Source organism: Tiliqua scincoides, chromosome 7 (assembly GCF_035046505.1).
Source record: "Tiliqua scincoides isolate rTilSci1 chromosome 7, rTilSci1.hap2, whole genome shotgun sequence".
Lineage (NCBI taxonomy): Eukaryota > Metazoa > Chordata > Lepidosauria > Squamata > Scincidae > Tiliqua > Tiliqua scincoides.
Genome location: NC_089827.1, coordinates 29,991,266 through 30,012,870, shown reverse-complemented (window position 1 = coordinate 30,012,870; position 21,605 = coordinate 29,991,266). Strand labels below are relative to the sequence as shown.

Here is a 21,605-nt window from a genome sequence, read left to right as displayed (position 1 = left end):
CTGCTAATCAGAGGAGACAACATTGGGCTGGACAGATCAATGGTCAGCCTCAGGACAAGACAGCTTCATATGCAATAAGAGGATCATAAAACTCCAGTGTTCTACACGGTTGTTGTAAAGACTGCTATGAGAACTACTTTAAAGGACTACATAAATGCTGAGCCTTATTATGAACTCCAGTAAAGGAGTCAAATTGGACTCTCTGTTCCTGTGATAACCTCTTTCAACTGGGTAAGTCTCTTCTCTCTCCTACATAAATCTTTCCTGGGCTCTGTTATGACCAAATCGCTGGTAGGAAACCAGTTTACTAGCAAATATTGATTCACAAAGAAAAACAGACCAATTGTGCTGCTGCATTTTCTACCCCTTGGAGCTCTTCTTCGTCCTACACCGGAGCAAAGAGGAAGCGAGTAGCAGCCCTCCAGGCCCAGATTAATATCCACATTTGTTGCGGGTGTTCTTTCCCAAAGGGACTGGACACAAGTTTTCCTGCTTTTGATTTACCATGACTTTACATCTCAGAGAGATATTTATCATTTAAAACGCACCACACTCAGTTTTTGAGAAGTGTTGAGGGCTTGATTTACTACTAATTCACTCCTCAAAACCCAATAATTACAAATTCAGCCATCCAACAATTTAAAAAGACTGAAAGGTGACACCAGCTCCCTTGCTTATTCACAGGCCTCAGGGGGAAATTTTATTTTGTGAATGAAGCATTTGGAAGTGATTGACTTTGAAAGGAGTCAAGCAGTATTCTTAGGGCCAAACAAAATGTGATGGGCCAGCCTTGCCATACATGTACCTGCTTCATTCGTATAAGGGAGGGGGGGGAGGCTGTGACCCTTAGCAGTCAAGGGAGCTTGGATTCAGAGGACTGGTTCAGAGAATATTGATATTGACCACATAATAAAAGACATGCACACTCACACCACAAACATGTTTTCCTGGTCCCTTCCCTTGCTTCTCCCACCTCTCCAAGAAGTATTACTAATGGAGTGGAATGGCTTATCTGAACCACCACCACCACTCCCCACAATGATGTTCAACCTATGTTAACAGTAAATGTAGCAGCATGGGTATGGGAGGAATTGAGATGAACCCCTGCCCTCAGTAGCTCAAGAAGAACTATCAGAGAGCTGGTGGAAGGGAGGGGCAGGACAAGAGAATGCCATGAGTGCACACATCTTTTAATGTGTAGGTTCAGTCATCCAGTAAAAGTATCATCCAAACTGGCCCAAGCTCTGGTTGAAAGGTGCAACCATGTGAAACCATGTGTTTCGGTTTAATGCCGCATCCTGGTTAACGCAGAAAAAAGGAAGGGAGTTTGGAATTCATCAGAGGAAGAAGAGAAAAGTTAGAATTGGGCCTTATAGTCACTGACTACCAGGCAGAAGGAGAATTGGAGTCATTTACCATAATAATTTGATTCCCCCCCCCAAAAAAAAAAATCTGAAATTTTGTCAACCGTTATGGCTTCCAATTTCCACTTTCCCCCAAAGAATACTTTGCTCTTAAGTAGTGTCATGAGCCAATTCATTTTGCAAATATTTGCACACAAAGCATGCTGTTTAACTGTGAGGTACTCATCTTTCTAACACAAAGATTTATATTCCTGAGTTCTTGTAAACGGTGTTGGATGGGGGAGGGTAGTATGCAAGGATAGATCACATAAATGTGCCTAATGCAAACAGATTCCAGATGATCTACATTGGGTCCCCACAGCTGCCCTGTCTGGAAGGCAGGCTCCTACTGCCAGCTGCCTCTCATTAATTCATTGCTACGTAGGAAAAGGACAAGCAAGCCCCTGGTACGCAAGGCAGCAAGGATGGCTGGGAGGAAAATCACAAACCAGTGAAGCCTGACATCTACTAGCTGCAGAGAATTATTCCTCTAGGTTAGGGGTGTCCAAAACTTTTGGCAGGAGGGCCACATCATCTCTCTAACACTGTGTAGGGGGCCAGGAAAAAAAGAGAGTCAATTTACATTTCAAATTTGAATAAATTTACATAAATGAATACATTAGAGATGGAATTCATTAGAGATAAATGAATGAAGGTCTTGCAATAGTTCATGGCCTATAAAAAGCCTTGCACAAAGCAAGGCCAGCCTTTCCTTTGCTGCAACTGCTGCAACACAGACATGAAACAGCAAGCAGTGGAGGGAGCCCTTATCCCACACTTCACATGAGAGGTTGAACAGTTGGCCGTCAGGCTGAGAGCAGTTGCGTCGGGCCAGCATGGGCTCCAGCAAGTCTCTAGAGAGCCAGAGATCACTGGGGGCTCCCAGCAGGCCAGATTGGGAGTCCTTGAGGGCCGCAAGTGGCCCCAGGACCGGGATTTGGGCACCCCTGCTTTAGGTCATGAGCTAAAATCTACGTTTGGCTAGCAGCTCTCTCTAGCTAATTACTTAGCCAAAGACCTGCTTCTGAACCTCAGGCCATCACAAAAGTTCAGGCATCACAAAAGTCACTGCTTGGAGATACCTGCATGTGCTTAATCTCTTGCCTTGGCTGATAAGTTAATGCTTGTCTCCTGCTTCTAGCAATGCTTTTGTATCCTCTGCAGCAGCCAGTAAAAAACTGTGGAGATGCTTAAGTATAGGAGGCTAAACCTAGATGAAGGTATGCCCAAAACTACAGAATCACAGGCTCATATGTGGAAAGAATTACAAGTGCCATATAAATAACAATAACTAGGTATTTATATACCGCCTTTCTGGTCATCAGATTACTCTTCTGACTTTATTCAAAGTCTCACCATTCTCAGCTGTTCAGGTGTCCTCAAACTGGTGACCTTCTGATGTTATCTTCGGGCTAACGGAGGCTCTACCCTCTAGACCAGACCTCCTGCCCATCATGATAAATATCATAATAATAATATAAACCCCCACAGTGGTGGTGGGACCTGCGTGCTTCAGTGAGGCAGGGGGCTAAGCTGGACAGAGCCACCCAAACCAGACAGGCCTCTGCTGAGAAGTCAGATTAGATGTGTCCCAAACCCATTCCTAGCATGGTGCGAAAAATGAATAGAAAGTCCATGCCAGCTTGGTCATCGCCTTGGTCAGCAAGGACCATGCTAGGTGATGGAGTTCCTGGACACCTGGTTATAAGCAGGCTACAGGACTCAGGATCTCCAGATGAGCAACCAGGACTGGAGACTGTACGGCTACTGGAAGAAATGTTGCTTAAACGGAAAAAATTCACAAGAAACACCAACAAAGAAGTCATGATCTGCTATTCCAAGTCTAGCTCAGCCAGAAGAGGTTATGAGAAAAGAATGCACTGAATTTGGAAACAGAAACATCCAGATACAGAAATATCAAAACAAAGGTTAGCAGATCAACGAAGATTTATAGAAAGGAATAAATTATTCACAGAAGTTGAGCTGGAAGAACTGCAAAGAATAACGCAGGCTCAAGAAATGCAAGAAGAATTACCATCCAGGGAAGAAGGTGCCCAGGCACAGGAGGAGATGCTGGTGACAGAGGATGCTCTTGGTGTTCAACCATCTCAAATTCAAAATCAAGCAACCTCTCCTTTGTTAAATGACATCTCAAAAACTTGAATGTCATTTAACAGAAAAGCAGCAAGAACTGAAACAAAAAATAACTGAACATATGAACCAAGCAAACACCAGGATACGCTTTCCAGCTCTATAAACAGTTGCAAAAAGGTATCTTGCTCAAGTATTAAAAGATGTAAATGGTGCACTTGCAGAAATAACTAAAAATTTGCAAGAAATGGCAGAAGGACTGGAAACCGTGAAACAGCAAATAACAGCAGCATCAAAAAAGATTAGCAGATACGAAGTCAGAATTGCTTAGGGAATTTAGGTAGAACCTCCAGTTCCAGTCAAAAATGCTTCTGTTAATGCATAGATGGAGAAACTGCAAGAAACAACAAATCAAGAAACACTGCAGTTCTGGGCAAAACTACGGAATGTTCCTACAGATTATAACAAAAAGGCAGGCTGGATAAACAAGGTCAAAAAATGTAGTCAACAAATGCAAAATTGAAAAACACCCAAATAAGTAAAAGAATAAAGAAAATTAAAAATTGAACTATACCAGGTGATGATGAACTGCATGGCTTTTGGCTTAAACATCTAACAAGTCTCCGTCAGCACCTAGCAAAACAGTTTAATCTTATTTTGCAAGGGGGTAATTATGGACAGTGGTTAACAACTGGAAAAACTCACGTCATAATGAAAGAGGCAGCAAAAGGTGCCATTCCAAATAATTATAGACCAATAACCTGTCTGCCAACCATGTTTAAATTATTAACTGGTCTAATGGCAGATGAAATAAAGCTACACTTGTTAGTCAATAAGCAGCTTCCAACTGAGGAGAAGGGAAATTGCCCAAACACCAGAGGCGTTTGACAAAATGATTTTAGAAAATAGCAAAAAGAAAATCAAATCTAAGTGTTGCATGGATTGATCACAAGAAGGCCTTCGACTCATTGCCTCATGCTTGGATATTAAAATATTTAGAAATGACAGGTGTCAGCAAAAATATTCAGACATTTGTAAAAAAAGGCAATGAGCATGTGGAGTACACAGTTAACAATCAATGGCGAGACTCTCAGTCAAGTGAACATCAGATGAGCCATCTTCCAAGGGGAATCCCTATCGCTTCTGTTGTTTGATACTGCCATGACCCCACTTTCACAAATATTAAATAAAACAGGCCTTGGATACCAAACATCAAAAACATCAAATAAAATAAATCATCTGCTCTACATGGACGATTTGAAGTTGTATGGAAAGTCCCAATCTGAAATAGAATCACTTATAAACACCGTTCGTATATATAGTAATGATATTGCAATGGCATTTGGACTAGATGAGTGTGTTGCCTACTGAAAAACAAACATTACCAAGAACTGGCAGTGGCTCAAAAAAGGCAACTGGAAGAAACAAGAGGGTCTAATGATGGCTGCACAAAAACAGGCATAACAGGAAGAACAAATGCAATAAAAGCAAGAGTAGGAAAAAAAACAGCAAACAGCAAGTGCTGTCTCTGCAAAGAAGCAGATGAAACATTGGACCACCTAATTCGTTGCTGTAAAAAGATCGCACAAACAGACTACAAGCAAAGGCATGACAAGGTAGCAACAATGATACACTGGAACATCTGTAAAAAATACAAGCTACCTATAGCCAGAAACTGGTGGGACCACAAAATTGAAAAAATTGTTGAAAGCAAAGAGGTCATAATATTATTTTGCGATCATGAAATGTTTGCATTCTCAGTCTTATGGGAAACAAAAGGAACATGCAGCGAAACCTCTGCACTGGATTTCAGGAAGGCTGATTTTTAACAAGTTCAGAGAGTTGATAGGTGGAATCCCATGTGTTGATGGAAAAAGGGGCTCAAGATGGGTGGGAGCTTTTTAAGAAACAATTTCTACAGGCTCAGGCAGAAACCTTCCCTATGAAAAAGAAAAGGAGAAGACACCTCAAAAAACCCAGATGGCTCAACAGGCAACTCAGCGGTGAGTTGATGATTAAAAAAGACATGTATAGGAAATGGAAGATGGGACTGATCACCAGGGAGGAGTACAGTCAGATAGCCCGGTCTTGCAGGGTGAGGGTCAGGAATGATAAAGCTCAGTATAAGCTAAGGCTGGCCAGGGATGTCAAGAATAACAAGAAAGTTTTCTTTAGATATGCCCAAAGAAAGAGGAAGAGAAACAAGGGTGTGGGATTGCTCCTGGACAAGGATAGTCAATTAGTGTCTGGAAACCAAGAAAAGATGAAGCTGCCCAACTCCTACTTTGCTTCCGTCTTCTCTCAGGAAGATTGTGCAAATGGGGGTGCTGGATCCTTGGCTGATGAGGAGATATGCTTACATCCCTGAAGAGGTAAAGAAAACCTGGACAGCACAGGACTGCAGCCTAGGATTGACAGGGAACTAGTTAAAAACCACTTACTTGTCCACAGTGTATTCAAGTCATTTGGACCAGATGAACTGCGTCCTAGAGTACTAAAGGAACTTGCAGATGTACTTGCAGAGACTCTGTCAATTATCTTTGAAAAATCCTGGTGGACAGGGGAGGTGCCACTAGACTGGAAGCAGGCTAATGCAGTCCCAATCTTTAAAAAGGGGGGAAAAGACGACCCAGGAAATTACAGACCTGTCAGTCTGACTTCAATACCATGGAAGATATTAGGAAAAAAATCATAAAACACAGTTTGCACACATCTAGACAACAACTCAGTGATCAACAGAACCCAACATGGATTTGTCAGAATCTTGCCAGACAAATCCCATCTCCTTTTTTGATTGGGTGACTAGCTTACTGAACTGTGGGAATGCGGTAGATATAATATATCTTGACTTCAGTAAAGCAATTGACAAAGTCCCACATGACATCCTAATCAGCAAGTTGGTAAAATCTGGGTTTGATGATACAATCATTAGATGGATTCGCAACTGGTTGGACGGCCGTACACAGAGGGCCGTACACAGAGGGCTTCGCATCAACCTAGAAAACAGTTTCAAGTGGGGTACCGCAGGGCTCTGTCTTGGGCCCAGTTCTCTTTAAAACCTTCATCAATGACTTGGATGAGGGGATACAAAGAAGCCTCATCAAATTTGTGGATGACACCAAACTGGGAGGAGTAGCAAACACAATAGAAGACAGTAGAAGCCTTCAGGAAGACCTAGACAAAATGGAATACTGGACTGAAATGAATAAGATGAAGTTCAACAGGGATAAATGCAAAGTTCTGCACTTGGGCAAAAACAACCAAAGATGCAGGTATAAAATGGGAGATACATGGCTTGGCAGCGCTACATGTGAGCGGGATCTTGCAGTGGATCACAGGATGAACATGAGTCAGCAATGTGATGCAGCTGCAAAGAAGTCTTGTGTCCAATTCTGGGCACCCCACTTTAAGAAAGATGCAGCCAAACTGGAGCAAATTCAGAGGAGAGCGATGAGGATGATCAGGGAGCTGGAGGACAATCCCTAAGAGGAAAGGTTGAGGGAACTTGGCATGTTCAGCCTGAAGGCAATCTATCTCCAGTAGCCTATGCAGTCACCTAGTTTCTGGCAGGGAGTGTCTATTTACACAACAAAGGCACTACATTGGGCTGAATGTTCACTTAACAACCTAACCGTACAACAATGGGGATTGAAGAACATATCCCCGTCGTTAAGTGGCAGACACCTGTAGTAGCAATGATAAAATGCACAACAAATCAATAATCAACAAAACTACAAAATAACAAAGAAAGAGAAGTAGTAAGCAATTAAAAAACATGTCCAAACTAAAATGGGTGGTCAGGTAACATAAAAAGCAGCTAGATGCCATTAAAAGTTTAGAAGTACAGGGCAAAACTTAGTACCATGGCTAGAAGTGGAGTGCTAGCACTTGGATGCCAAGCTGAAAAAAATTTTTTTCTTTGTGCCCTGATTTCCCAGGGAAGTAGCTCCCCAGTGCTAGGCTCGACAATGTACAGGCGCGAAATCTGCTGGCTGTGGGGTGGAATGGTGGGCTTTGTCACCGTTGCACTCAGAATAATTATTCTGGCATGTCAGATCCTGCCTGCAGGGCAAAGTTTGAAGGCCCCTGATCTAAGTTATTGGCCATCACCACAGCTTGGGGCAGCAAATTCCATAGATCAGTGGTTCTCAAAATGGTGGGTTGCTTCCCACCATTGGAACGTAAATGAGTCACTTTCCCTTTAAGGGGAGTGACCCATAAATGGGTGTCCCGGTGAAGCTGCAGTGATCGCAGTGCCATGGGCACCCAGGTGCATTTAAACACACCTGGGGGACTGTGCAGCCTCCTGGAGGGTCTTGGAGGTTTGCAGCCCCCTCTGCAAGCCTCCCCTCCACTGCAGTGGACTCCAATCTGCAGTCGGCACCCACTTCCATTTTTGGAAATTCTGCACTCCAGAGCTCTGCAAGCAAACCAGAAATGGGCTGCAGCAGAGGGAAGGCTTGCAGAGGGGGCTGCAAGGCTCTAGGACCCTCCAGGTACCTGTACAGTCCCCCCAGGTATGTTTAAATGTTTAGGCACACAATCGCTGTGGTGCCATTAGGACATCCCCCTCATCCCAGTCCCAGCCCCTGCAAGCACTTACCTCAGGAGTCAAACTCTTCAGGAGTCTGAGAACCATTGCCATAAATTATGTATTGTGTGAAGAAGAAATTCCTTTTGCCTGTCCCAAATCACCTACCAACCTGTTTCATTGGATCACCATGTTCCCAGAGTTGTGAGAAAAGGGAGAAAAATGTCTCTCTCTTCACTTTTCCCACAGCATGCATATTCTAATAGTAATACCCCCACACTACTTTGTTGCCTTTTTTTCTAAAAGAAAAAGCCCCACACATTGTAGCTTTCCTATGTAAGGATGGTGCTCCGACCTCCTGATCATTTTGGTGGCTCTTCGCTGCACTTTTCACAGCTCTGCAACTTCCTTTTTGAGGTGTGGTGATAAAAATGAATTATGCACAACTGCAGCTGGTGCTCACTGCCAATTACTGAAGCATCAGGCAAGTGCAAAAATCCACTCCTCTAACCCTTAGCCCTTCCTTTGCTAATACAGCATCTGGCCAACACTACACATACCTAGCATACACACAAAATTAATGAGAGAACTTATTAATTAGCACTTGTTTATTGAATCAAGATTCAGAGATTGCGCTCTTAAGGATGTTATCCTGAAATAAAAACCCCAACTATACAAACAAGGAGTTCCAGGGGTGCGCACACCCCTCAGGATGCTGATTATCATGGGGTCTTCAAAGGTTGCTGCAATAATGGTACTGTGAAGACAGCTCTGCTATGACTCTGCATGGTCTTATGCTAGGATAGAAGAGAGGTGAATCAACATTTCCTGAACTGACTGCTGACTTTCCTTGACTTTGCAAAAAGAAACAGATTGCACTGGAGGGGCTGCACTATGACCTCAGGAGAGCCAGAAGCACTAAGGAGGGCAGGCTGGATCTCAGTGGCCAAGCCATGCTGTGCATCCATAAAGTACTGGCTTCAGTCCTTGGCACCTCCAATAAAAAGGATCTCCAACACCAGTGATGAGAAGGGCCTCTGCTTGAGATGGAGAAGTGCAGACAATCAGAGGGAAAAATGTGGCTCACAGGGCAGCTCCAGCAGCTTCTCTGGGGGGAAAGGGTAGAGCACCTGTTCTTGGTAGCCAAGCACATGCTTCAGAGGCAGGAGGTCTCCGGTTCAGATAAAAAACTGGGGTAACATGGCTGGGAAAGCCCCCTGCTTGAGACCCTGGAGAGCTGAAGACAATACTAGGTAAGAAGGCTGAGACAATGGCAGCACTTGACTTACAGGGCAGTCCAAAGAGGGGGCAAGCCCCCTTAGCTTTTGTGCCTTTAGCAACTATTTTTAGAAGGCTACAGGAGGAGTCATTATTTGGCAAAAATTGGAAGCAGCAAGCCAGGGGGAACATTTAAATTCTATTAAGGACTCCCCAACCTTTCCTACTACAATTTCTCATTGGCAAACGGTCTGACGGTCAAGGCGGTTTTATGTGTTTAGTTTGGAGTGAAAGCAGCAGCAATGGCTCCTCCCAGTCCTTTCCCATCTTTAGCAGTACAAGTCTACTCAAAAGTACATTTCAGTAGACCTGCATAGGATTGCATTGTAAAATGCCAGAGGACTAATGGCAAGCTAGTCCCTGAATCATGCATGGCATAACACGGATGAGAGTATGAGAGGCCTTTCAGCATGCCAATCAGTTGGTTTTAAATGTCTGCTCCTTTGGCCTTCCTGTTGGTTTTTGTTCTGCTGAACTATTATTGTTGCTGCTGCTTGATGGTTTTATGCAACTTTTTTGTAAGGTATCTGCTGCTCTTGGAACTATTAGTACCAAAGCAACACAGGTTTTAGACAGATTGAGAATAAATAAAATACTTCGAGACTGCTCAGGCTTCAGAGTTGCCACCTCCTCTGGTCTCCATGGACAACACCAGCAATTGCAAGTGCTTCCTCAGAGCCAGGTGTCAGGTGATTTGCATGTACCAAACACACTGCATAAAAACTGGCAGCAGCAGAACTTTGTCAGATTGCCACCAGTTTGGTGTACTGGTTCCCACGCAGGACTAAGCTTAGGGAGACCTGGATTCAAATTCCCATGCAACCATAGAACACCTGAGCCAACTGTGGGTCAGTCATTCTGTCTCAGCCAACTAATTACAGCTCTTGAGAAGATAAGGGGGGAGGGTGGAAGAGCCATGTAGGCTGCCCAGAGCTCCTTGGAGGGAAGGTGGTTCCAAAATGAAATACGTAATCAAACAGACGGTAAGATAGAACTGGGCACTGCCTGCCGCAAAATGTGTTTCCCGGAAGCACAGTTTAAAGTACTGAAGAATCTTCAGGAGGCTTTTCTGATGCAGACATGGGTCACATGAGTATCCGTGAGGCTGAGGTGAGTGGGTGGGGGGCGGATTTCGGTGTGGAGGAGGTGGCAGCAGTCCACAGGGGGCACCATCGTGGACCTCTGCCCCAGGGCTGGGGAGGTCCGCCACTGCTCTTGAGTTCACCAGACCCAGTCCTTGCTCGTTTGCCTTCCATTACAGAGGCTGTGCAGCCTGTTCCGAGGGCTGAGTGCCTGTTCTCAGGGCAGACTACCTTCCTCCTCTCATATCATTTCTCAGAGCCTGTTCTGCACTTCTGTGACCCCTGCTGGATGTAGCGGCTGACCAGACTCGGGGCCCAATCCTATCAAACTTCCCAGCACTGATACAGCTGAGCCAACAGCTTGTATGCTGCATCTGTGGTGAGGAGGCAGTCATGGAGAGCCCCGCAAGGTAAGGAAACCTTTGTACCCTTACCTAGGGGCTGAACTGCAGCTGCATCGGTGTTGGAAAGTGGGATAGGATTGCGCCCTCAGACCCTGGATTAACCATTTTCATGAGTGGCACTTAAAAATTGTTTTCTGATTTCCTGTCTGGAAATCAAATGAGAAAAAGCAGCATGAATGAGAGTGTGAATTTCCTTGTAGAATTATGCTCTTCCATTTTCTACCCCACAATAAGAAGTTCACAGAAAGCTCTTTCCAAACAAGAAGGTTTGGAAGCATCACTTGAGAGACCACGCTAAGTCTATCATCCTGCAAGGCATAATTTCACCTTGCATGCCTTCACCTTCTGATTATACTACCATAATTCATAAGAAGCCCCTTTCTGCATCACACAAAAGGCTTTAAAATGAATGGTTTTAAAGGCAGATTGGATTAATGCATGGAAGACAGATCTATCAATGGTCACAAGGCATGATGGCCATGAATCCCTATTGCAGGGAAGCAAAGGTGGGAGAGATGTAGATGAGTATAAGAAGTGAAGAAGACTGCAAGTACATATGAATGCCCTGCTGGATCAGGCCATAAGCCCTTCTACTCCAGCATCCTGGTACCCCCAGTGACCCACCAGCTGCCTCTGGAAAGTCCAGGCATCCCCTTTCCCTACCTTTGCTCTCCTGCCCTGGATTACTCCATTTAAATTTATGCCATGACATTTTACTAACACCAGCAGATAGTGTAACTCCTGAGCCCTAATTATATAAATAGGGGCTGGTCCTGCAAGCTCTATGCCAATACCATGTGTGTCAGTCATTCTGAAAGCATCCTACAGGTTGAGATTAATTATCTGAGTGGGTTCCATTCCAAGCACTCACATGGATGGCAAAAAAACGCACTATAGCAAATCAATTTAAAAAACAAAGTTTCTTTGCTCTGGTGATTTAAAAACAGACTTGCTGACCTTTTGACTCTAAGGTAAGAGTCATTAAGAAGACAATCCATCAATCAGTCATCCTCCAAGCGCTTCACTCAGTCCCTCCCTTCAAACATGCTCAGGGGGAAGGGAGGCGCCACTGGAGAGAGAAGACTTGATGGATTGTCAGCCAGCTGCCCTCTCTCTCTCTCATTAAGGAGGCTATTGTTAAAGGACTGTTCAGTTTTTTAAACTGATTTTAAAGTAGTGCATTTTTCCCCTTCTCCAGGGATCAGCACATTCCTTCTCATTTGCAATGGCCATTCGTGTTGAGTCAAATCCGTGTATAAATAGGCTGGACCTGTACATTACAATGGCTTCAGCTGTAACTCAAAGCAACTGTGCATCTATATAGCATTGCAGATAAGTCTGCACAGGTTATTAGTACATGAGGAGATTTACTAGCACAACTCCCCACATACATAATCAATGCTTAACTTTTGTAAAGCTCTCATGTTGGAACATCTGGAGATGATACTGATTCACCAAAGGTGATCATGCAAATAACTACTTGCAAGCCTAGCCCAAAAGCCTACAAAAGCAGCTACTGTCATCACATGAATATTCCTGCAATGCATCTACATGCCTGCCTTTAACAGACATACCCCAGCTTTAAATCAGTTCTCATTAAATTTGCAGTTCTTCAAAATTATTGAATTTCAGAGGAGAATGAAAGCCAAGGAAGAAAGTTGCTCTCTCTTTACCAAGATCCCCCCTTCTCATTTTAAAGGAACCTGCCACCCAATAAAAAAAATCATGAAATTTGTCTGTCTGCATATATGATATAAAGAATGCCAGAAATCCATTTGCAAATAGTACATCTGTTGCATCATTTGAAGCTCAGCTCCTTATTAACCATGCTTCTTACAAGGGCTTCTTAGATTTTTTTTTTTTTTTAAGATGAAAAACCCTCTAGACAATTAAAATTACCCAAGTAATGCTCTGATCCCTGAAACCTTAAGACTACGGCTCGGGGGGGGGGGAGGAGAGAGAAGCGACTAATCTCATACGAGGACGAAGCACACACTGTAATTATAAGAGCAGAACAGACCAGCAAGCCTGTTTTCCATTGGTCTTCCGATTACAGCTCTGATTGTCTTTCACGTGAAATATGGACACCAGATAAAGAGAGCCGGGTAGCTTGCTTTCATGCCTCTAAAAAAATATTTACCAAGATTGAGGGCCCAAGTGAAATAAATCCATCCTTCAGAGATGGTTGATTCTCCTGCAAACAATCTTTTCCTCTCTTCCCACATGACATGCAAAGAGAACAGTGACAGCTGTTCCCCTGCCACACAAATTTCAAAGGATTTCAATGACTGGGGTTTTCCCCTGCTTAGCTACCTGTAACAATGTCATTCTAGTCCTCTAGATCCTCATCAAGGGAGGGGGGAATAAAAATGCCATGTTCCTCTGGTCACCATGTTGCTCCCAAAATCATACACTAAGGACACTATAGACGTGCATGATAATTTGACTTTGTATGGAGGTGTGCCAAAATGCAATTCCATCCTTTTAACGCATGCACAGGTAGGCCTAGTTCACACTGAAGTGGCAGACCTGTGTCAGGGCAGTCAGCAGCCGATTAGAAGAACGGGGCAAATGCTCCGGGCATGAAGATCTTTGCACCCACTTCTATTGCAGGTTCCAAGCCTCGGGGAGCGCTGCACTCGGCTGCGCGTGGCTCCCTGTACCTCCTGCAGCCTGTTGCAACCCTATACCATGCCAAGCCACAAGCACCCCCCCTTGCCCCCCTTAGCAGTGCGATCCTGGGGATCGTGTTGCTGCCTCCCTCCCCCCCTTCTCCCGTCCCTTAAAGGGCTTAAAGGGATGGGGGAAGCGTTACACGAACTGGTGGGTCGCAACCCACCAGTTTGAGAACCACTGCTCTACATACAAGTCAGGGAGAAGAGTTCTAGCCTAGCCTTCTTCCTGACATGCTAATTTTCTATAAGCATGACAACTTTCACATAGTTGAGCATTCAACCTTGTAAGCCCCCAGTTGCAGATGAAAGTGGTTCATTACAGCCCAGATACAGATTTACCATTTCAGCAAGAAAGAAGCAATAAACTGTTGCTAAATATCAAGAGAATATCATATTTTATATACATTAAATGATAATTATGTTTCTAGTCCAAGGAAAAAAAACAGTTCTAAATTGTGTGCCCACATGCTGCTTTCCCCCTACCCAAGACTAATCATGCAGATGGGTGGAAAGGCAGGGCTGTGTATCTATCTTGTAAAGTGGGAAAGGAGGAGAAATTTTGGCACACATGCATGTCATTGGCTTTATACAAAGAAGTGAAAAAGCCATGTTTGATCAAATCCCCTCTGCAATACAAGGATTTAGAAGCTATGCCCTCATTTACACACAAACGTATTTCGAGTGTGACTGGCTAGTGTGGGATACCGACAATGCAGAGAATGCGAGTTTGGATGCAGAAGACAATTCAAACTCACACTTATCTATAAGGTTAGGCTGGTAACCTCAGGAACGTTATGGCCTCCTAGGCTACCCTACTTCACAGGTTGTTGTCAAAATTGATTAGATTTATACAGCCATGAAACATTTTGCAGGCTAAACACTGTTAGATGATATAGGGTCCAATGGAGTTGGACAGGACTGGGCCCTTACAGTGTAACCCTATGTATGCCTATTCAGTAATTCCCATCTGTTTAAATAAAAATTACTCCCAGGTAGGTTACATAAGAATTACAGCCTAATGGCAGCAGACAAGGTCTGGGGGATGAGAGGAAGGCTGCTGGAAGAATGCTAAGCAGGCATAGTCCTGGTTGAATTCTGGATGAGAGACTGACAGATGATAAAGCCATCATGAGACAACAGAACCAGGAGGTAGTAAACAGCAACTTGGCCAACCTGAAACCACTCCTGCTAGAAGATCAGATCAAATAACTGCTCACACTGATGGGACTTAGCAAGCCCCTGTTTGTTTACCTGGAAGAACTCATCTTCTGCTGAAGCATTACATTTCTATCAAAAGCAAGTGCTGCACCACATTTAGATCACTTTCCCTTGCCTAAACCATTTAGGGATATAAGCCTGAAAAAAATATGGAACCAACAGTCAGGTTACAGTCACAGTGTTAATACACATGCATGCCCGCTCTCCTCTCTTAGCAGCGCTGACACTCAGCCTGTGATTCCATTCTACTTGAATTCACATTACCTTGCAAACCATAAGAAAGAGAAACAGGGAAGGGGTGGATTTAAAGCTCATAGCCATTATTAAATAGCAAAATGCTTGTCATCATGACATAAGGGAAGTGTTGTATATTGCAAGAACCTGCTGTGCGGGTGTGTGTAGCACTGCATCTCTTGGATCCTTTATATAGACATTCACTGCAACCTTTCCAGGGAACTATCTTACAGAATCATCATTGATGAGGGCCACACAATGTCAGGGTGGTGAGTAGAGTTTTCTCTCATAATGCTGTCCTCCTTGGCTGTCATGGATGCCTACATTCATTTACATAAGGAAAAAGTTAAGGACACAATTGGGGACTCTACTGGGACCGAAAGCACACTCGCTTCCTGTCCCTGTGGACCTCAACATTAAGAATCAAACTTGCTTGTACCTCCATAGCCCTTTCTGGATTCTGCATCTTGAGTGTGACCAAATGTTGGTAACTGGCATAGATTAAAAATTATTTGCATATACCGTAACTAGATAGATGTCTTCTACCCTTATGACAGTCAAGAGATATGGACAAGAAAGAGCTATAGATTGCAAGGATCCTTGGGAAAATAGAAAACCTCTCTTTGCAGTCCACCAGATTTCTGTCAGTGATCAGGAAAAGATTTGCCCTCACTGCAGTGTCCCCAAGTACAACAATTCACTTACACTGGAGAACGGGAAACCTCAGTTAATGGATTTTTTCCCATATACTGCCCTTCCTCCAAGGAGCTCAGGGTGCTACACACAGTTCCCTGCTTTTGTTTCACAACATAAGAACATAAGAACAGCCCCACTGGATCAGGCCATAGGCCCATCTAGTCCAGCTTCCTATATCTCACTGCGGCCCACCAAATGCCCCAGGGAGCACACCAGATAACAAGAGACCTCATCCTGGTGCCCTCCCTTGCATCTGGCATTCTGACTTAGCCCATTTCTAAAATCAGGAGGTTGCGCATACACATCATGGCTTGTACCCCGTAATGGATTTTTCCTCCAGAAACTTGTCCAATCCCCTTTTAAAGGCATCCAGGCTAGACGCCATCACCACATCCTGTGGCAAGGAGTTCCACAGACCAACCACACGCTGAGTAAAGAAATATTTTCTTTTGTCTGTTCTAACTCTCCCAACACTCAATTTTAGTGGATGTCCCCTGGTTCTGGTGTTATGTGAGAGTGTAAAGAGCATCTCCCTATCCACTCTGTCTTTCCCTGCATAATTTTGTATGTCTCAATCATGTCCCCCTCAGGCATCTCTTTTCTAGGCTGAAGAGGCCCAAACACCGTAGCCTTTCCTCATAAGGAAGGTGCCCCAGCCCCGTAATCATCTTAGTCGCTCTCTTTTGCACCTTTTCCATTTCCACTATGTCTTTTTTGAGATGCGGCGACCAGAACTGGACACAATACTCCAGGTGTGGCCTTACCATAGATTTGTACAACGGCATTATAATATTAGCTGTTTTGTTCTCAATACCTTTCCTAATGATCCCAAGCATAGAATTGGCCTTCTTCACTGCCACCGCACATTGGGTCGACACTTTCATCAACCTGTCCACCACCACCCCAAGATCTCTCTCCTGATCTGTCACAGACAGCTCAGAACCCATCAGCCTATATCTAAAGTTTTGATTTTTGATAACCTCACAACAACCCTGTGAGGTAGATTAAGTTGAGAGTGATTGGCCAAACGTCACACATGAAGCCTCATGGCTAAGCAGGGATTTGAACCTGGATCTTCCAGGTCTAACACCAGAATCACTACACTGTCCTTAGATATTACTCTGACACCAAAATATTCCTGCAAATAATATTTCTGATATAATTTTCTAACAAAAATGCCTTTTTGCTTTAAAAATGAGAATGCATCAATTTAAATGAAGAGTGGAAAAAAACATATATAGGTATATACTATATAATTAACTAGCCAGCCACTGTTAAGCATTAACTTTTACAGAGGGCCATATCTCAATTACATATTTGCACATATGCTCTTAATTCTTAAAGATGCTGAGGCACACGTCAGCATGACAGTCATATCCTCTGACCTGAAACTTCCTCCACCACCCCTTATCGTAGATGAGTTGTGAATGGCTTCAAATTCCTCCTCAAAACTCAGTTCATTCTTGAAGCCTGTGGTTAAACTCCTTCATTCTCATTTCTAGCTGAGCAGTATTCCCTTGATTTCTCCTTTCCCCTATTGTTCTCTCTTCCATTAAGCTCCCAAGAGCAGGAACCTATTTCAAGCAGAGGCTGGATTACCACCTGTCAGGGATGCAGGAGCTGCCCACACTGAGCAGGGAGTTGGACTAGATTACACTAACTTTCAACTCTAGTATTTTATGATCATTCTGAAAATGATCACGTACGCTGAAACGTACGTGGAAATTTCAATTCTGAAAATGTCACGTACGCTGACATGACAGCGAAAGGAAGAAATAAAAGAAAAAAAATCAAAAATCAAATCCTACAATAGAAGACAATTATTGGATCTTGCAAGGAAAAAATAGTGGGGGGAAAGCAGGCTAGACTCTAGTTTCTAGTATGTGCACCATCCCTTCAAAAACTATGTTGGCTCTGAATTCTACTGTAACATTTTCTTTCTCTCCTCTCCCCCAGCAATATGGATTCCTCCAGCAAGTGCATATGCTTCTTTTTTTTAAAGAAAATGTTACTTGCTGGACCCCCTATGTTGTAGGCGGTGGGGTGCAAAGAAAAAATTTCATCTTTAGACAGAAAGCTGGCTAAAATGTCCCCTCCTTCTATCTCAGCCTCAGTTCAATGTCTGTAAAATAGAAATAATAGCACTCTGCCTCATGTGGAAGGTCAAAGATAGTCAATCCTAAGCTGCCCGGTGCGTGGGGGTGCCAAAAATGGCTGCTGCAGTATCCTAAGCGCACTGGGCAGCCACTGCCAGCTCCTCAAGAGAAGGGGACATTTGTTCCCTTCCCCTGGATAAGGAAAGTATCCCCACCATGGGGATACTCGATTCTGCGGCAACTGGTACAAAATCAAGAGCCTCTGCGGCAGACCACAAGGCCTGACATGGCGCTCAGGATCTGGTGGAGCCGAGTTCCACTGGTCCCGCCCTCCTCCCACACCACTCACTTCCCCAGCACACCTCCTCCCTGCCTTTTCCCTGCCCTCCCCCCTGCCCCAGAATGCCTCCTCCCCATCTGCCCACACCTACCTCTCCACAGCCCAGCAGGTCAAGCCCAGCAGTTCGGCTGACCGCCAAGTGGTGGAATATCAGCTTTCCACTGGTGCTAGCCCAGCGCCGGCTGGCACTGGGGCTAAAGACTCGCAAACATGCTTTACAGCACGTATGTGATGGCTCACCACGGGCGGTGAGCCGACACACTATGTTTAGGATTGGGCTCTAAGTCTGCAATCTATGCACATCTGCCCGGGGGTAAGACTCGCTAAGAACAATGGTACTTACATCTGAGTAAATACACATAGGCTCTGGCTCACTGCACAATATGAAGTAGTGCATATATTATATTATATTTATTATTATTATTATTATTATTATTATTATTATTATTATTATTATTATTATTATTAACTGAAAGATGAGTGAGCCTTGGCAAACCCTTTCTCATTTGCTAAACCCCACCTCCAAGAGGTGAGTATCTCACAGCTCAGATGAATTCTGAAGAGTAGCCATGTTAGGCTGCTGGAGCAAAACCCACAAAGAATCCTGTAGAAGATTAACAAAGCATAACCCATTTGTAATGGCATGAGCTTTCCATAGGCAACAGCCAATTTTCATCAGGTGTGTTAGTTCTGGCAGAATTCATTTTGCACCAGAAATGCACGGACATCACCACAACATCCACCCCATAGATCCTTCAGATGAAAAATCAGAAGAAAAAACTAGCATTTCTCATTCGCTTGGTGCTTAATTTCCAGTCCTCAATATTGCTTGATCTGGAAGCCTTCCCAGTAGTCCTTGATTAGTGGAAAAAGAAATGCACTCTGCACCGGCTCGGAGACACTCTCTTACTGCAGTATATTTCCAGAAAGAGAAGCCAGGGTTGAGCCTGGGCACAAACTGCCTGGTCCTTTCCTTTCTACTAAGCCCACTGATGGTAGCTGTCAAGCTCTTTGAATCTAAATTCCAGGAAAAGAGGGATTCTGCTGGGTGAACCGATATCCCACATTAGCTGGAAAGCTTGAGGCGAAGACAAGAGTTGCGGAGCGAAAACCCTCTTCCTCCATCTCTCCTCTAGCAAAGTTCCTCAACCAAAATAGAAAGGATGTGGGCAAAAGCCTTTCCATTGCAGAGACCGAAGCTCCCGCATTTTAGAAGCCGGCTGGTCCAGTCTTCTCTTAGGGTTGATCATCAGTGCCTGGAAAAGTCCAGGCACTTGCAGTGGGTGGGTGTCCACACATGCCTCCAGGAGCTCAGTGCCTCCCTCTCCGCCTGGTGCCAGGGCGGCTGCTGCAGGGATGGGAACTTGGGCACGGAATCTGAAGAGGGCATTCCCTGGTGAAGGGAACGGATTCCAAGGCTTTTCGGGATGCGCATGACATTTTTTTATCGTCTTGCCAATTTTTTAAAAAGCCAATAAAAACATTTGCAATGCCAACCTGGCCAAAGCCTCCCCCTCCGTCCACAGACCCTCATCTGCCAGCCTCAATGAAACTTGCCTGCTAACAAGATGTTGGAGATGGCCTTGGGTGGGTGCCGGTGCCCCTCCCCAACAGACAGAGCTTGCATATTTCCCATGCACTGAAGAAAGTGCTCCCAGACCAGAACGCAGCCCCAGCACCGCAGCCAGGCGGCTGCAACTGCGTTTTGGTGCCCCCCGCCCTCCTGCTTCATTCATCGCTTCGAGCCCATCTGCATCAGATCTGCGGGCACCCAGGTGGATCTCCGCCTCGCCTGCAGGATCCCAGCGAGCTCTCTGGGGAGGCTGTAGGGACGGGGTCCTGCACCGCCAAGCCTCCTCCGCCTCCCAGAGCCCGACCACCCCCAGGTGGGGGAGGCGAGAAGAGGAGGCGGAGGGCAGCAGGACCTCTCCTCCCCCCCAGGCGGGGTCGCCCCCGCTCTTCGGCCCCTTCCAGGCAGGTGCGTGGGGCTGCCGCACTCCCCCCAGGGCCCGGAGCTGGGGCGGGGGCTGCTCACCTGAAGCGCCGCGGCTGCCCGAGCCCTCCCGCCTCCCCGCTCAGCGCGGGCGCCGCATTGACACTGCAGATGGTGCCCGGGTGTGCGCGCGGGCGCTGCGCGGCTTTCCAGCCACACGCTCCCCCCGACTCCGCCGCAGACATCACGCCCCGCGCCCCCGGCGCCGCCCGCAGCCCGTACCTCTACGTTGCTCCAGCGGCCGCAGGCGTCCCTCCGCCGGTCCCGGGAGCCCTCGGAGCAGCGCCCCCTCCAGACGCCCCGCTCCCCGGGAGCCAGCCGCCAGCAGGTGGGGAGGCGGGCAGCGGGGCCGCAGAGCCGGCTGGCTGGCTGTCAGGCGACGGGGAGGAAGCGCCGCCGTGCCGTGCCGTGCCGTGCTCGTCCCACGCGGCCCCCCGTCTCACGCGCACAGCGCCCCGCGGAGGTTCCGGTCGGCTGCGCTGCACCCACGACTGCGGCGGCAGGAGGCTCCAGGGCGCTCGGCCGGCTCCCGCTTTTAAGCGGCGCCGCGCCAGGCTCCGCCCCGCTGCCCGGGACCGGGCTCGGGGGGGCGGCAGTGCCCACGGGGAGGGCGCGGGCGGCAGCCCTCCTAGGAGGCCGGCGGCTCCCGCCCGGCTGCAGGGGAGCTCCGGGGCGGGGGGCTCGCCGCCGCCCTGGCCGAGCAGGGTCAAGGGGGGCGGCGGGCGGGGCGCCCTCGGCCACCTCGCCGAAAGTTTGCAGGAGATTGGAAGCTGCAGGAGCCGCTCACTCGCTGCCGCCGCGGAGGCTCTGGCGAGGCGCCCCCGCCGCCGCCTCCTTTTCACTGGCCCGCCCGCGCCCGCTCCTGCTCTCCGCGCTGATTGGGCTACTTGCGCAGCCTGTGCCGGCGCCGGGGGAAGCGAAACCTGCCGCGGAGCCCCGAGCACACCCCGCCGAGAGGCTCTCCTTCGGGCGGGGGACAACGGGGGGCCGGCCCCGCCAGCACTTCTGCTTTCTGTGCGTCGCACACCAGAGCGGGGGAGAAGTGGAGCCTCCAGCTGCCGCCGCAGTCTACCTCGGAGAAAGGAGAACTGAACGGGAGCAGAAATGGGGTCGGTGCTCGCCTGAGGGCCCAGGCCTACCCAGTTTCCCAGGGCCGGTGCTGCCGCACCAGTGGGGCATACGCTGCAGCTTGTGGTGGGGCCACAGGCACAGAGGCCTCCTTCAGGTATGGGAACATGTGTTCCCTTACCATGGGGCTGCGTTGTGGCTGCACCAGTGCTGGAAAATTGAATGGGATTGGGCCCTGTCTCCCTGCGCTGAGCTGCATGCAAAGAAGTGAGTGCAACAGCAAAATGGCACTTCCAAGTTCAGGGATAGCGAACCTCTGAATGTTTCTTGCTAGGGTAGGGCACAAGCCACAGAAGTCTGCAGCCTTCGTGTTTGTGGTGGGCTCCCTGAAAGCATCTGGGTGGTCACTGTTGGAAACAGGATACTGCTATAGGATGGTCTCAACCTGACCCGTAGGGTTCTGCATAGGTTCAGTAACAGAGCTCTTCATCTGACA

At 46.6% G+C, this 21,605-nt stretch overlaps 1 protein-coding gene across 1 annotated transcript in view; it reads right to left on the bottom strand.

Annotated features, from left to right (window-relative positions):
• The window catches only part of PLXNA4 (plexin A4), a 705,695-nt gene extending 685,402 nt beyond the window's left edge, over nt 1-20,293 (bottom strand). The window contains exon 1 of the mRNA XM_066633821.1: nt 20,264-20,293. The gene's annotated coding sequence lies outside the window, so the exon portion shown is untranslated. The remainder of the gene's footprint in view (nt 1-20,263) is intronic.
• Nucleotides 20,294-21,605: the final 1,312 nt, after the last annotated feature.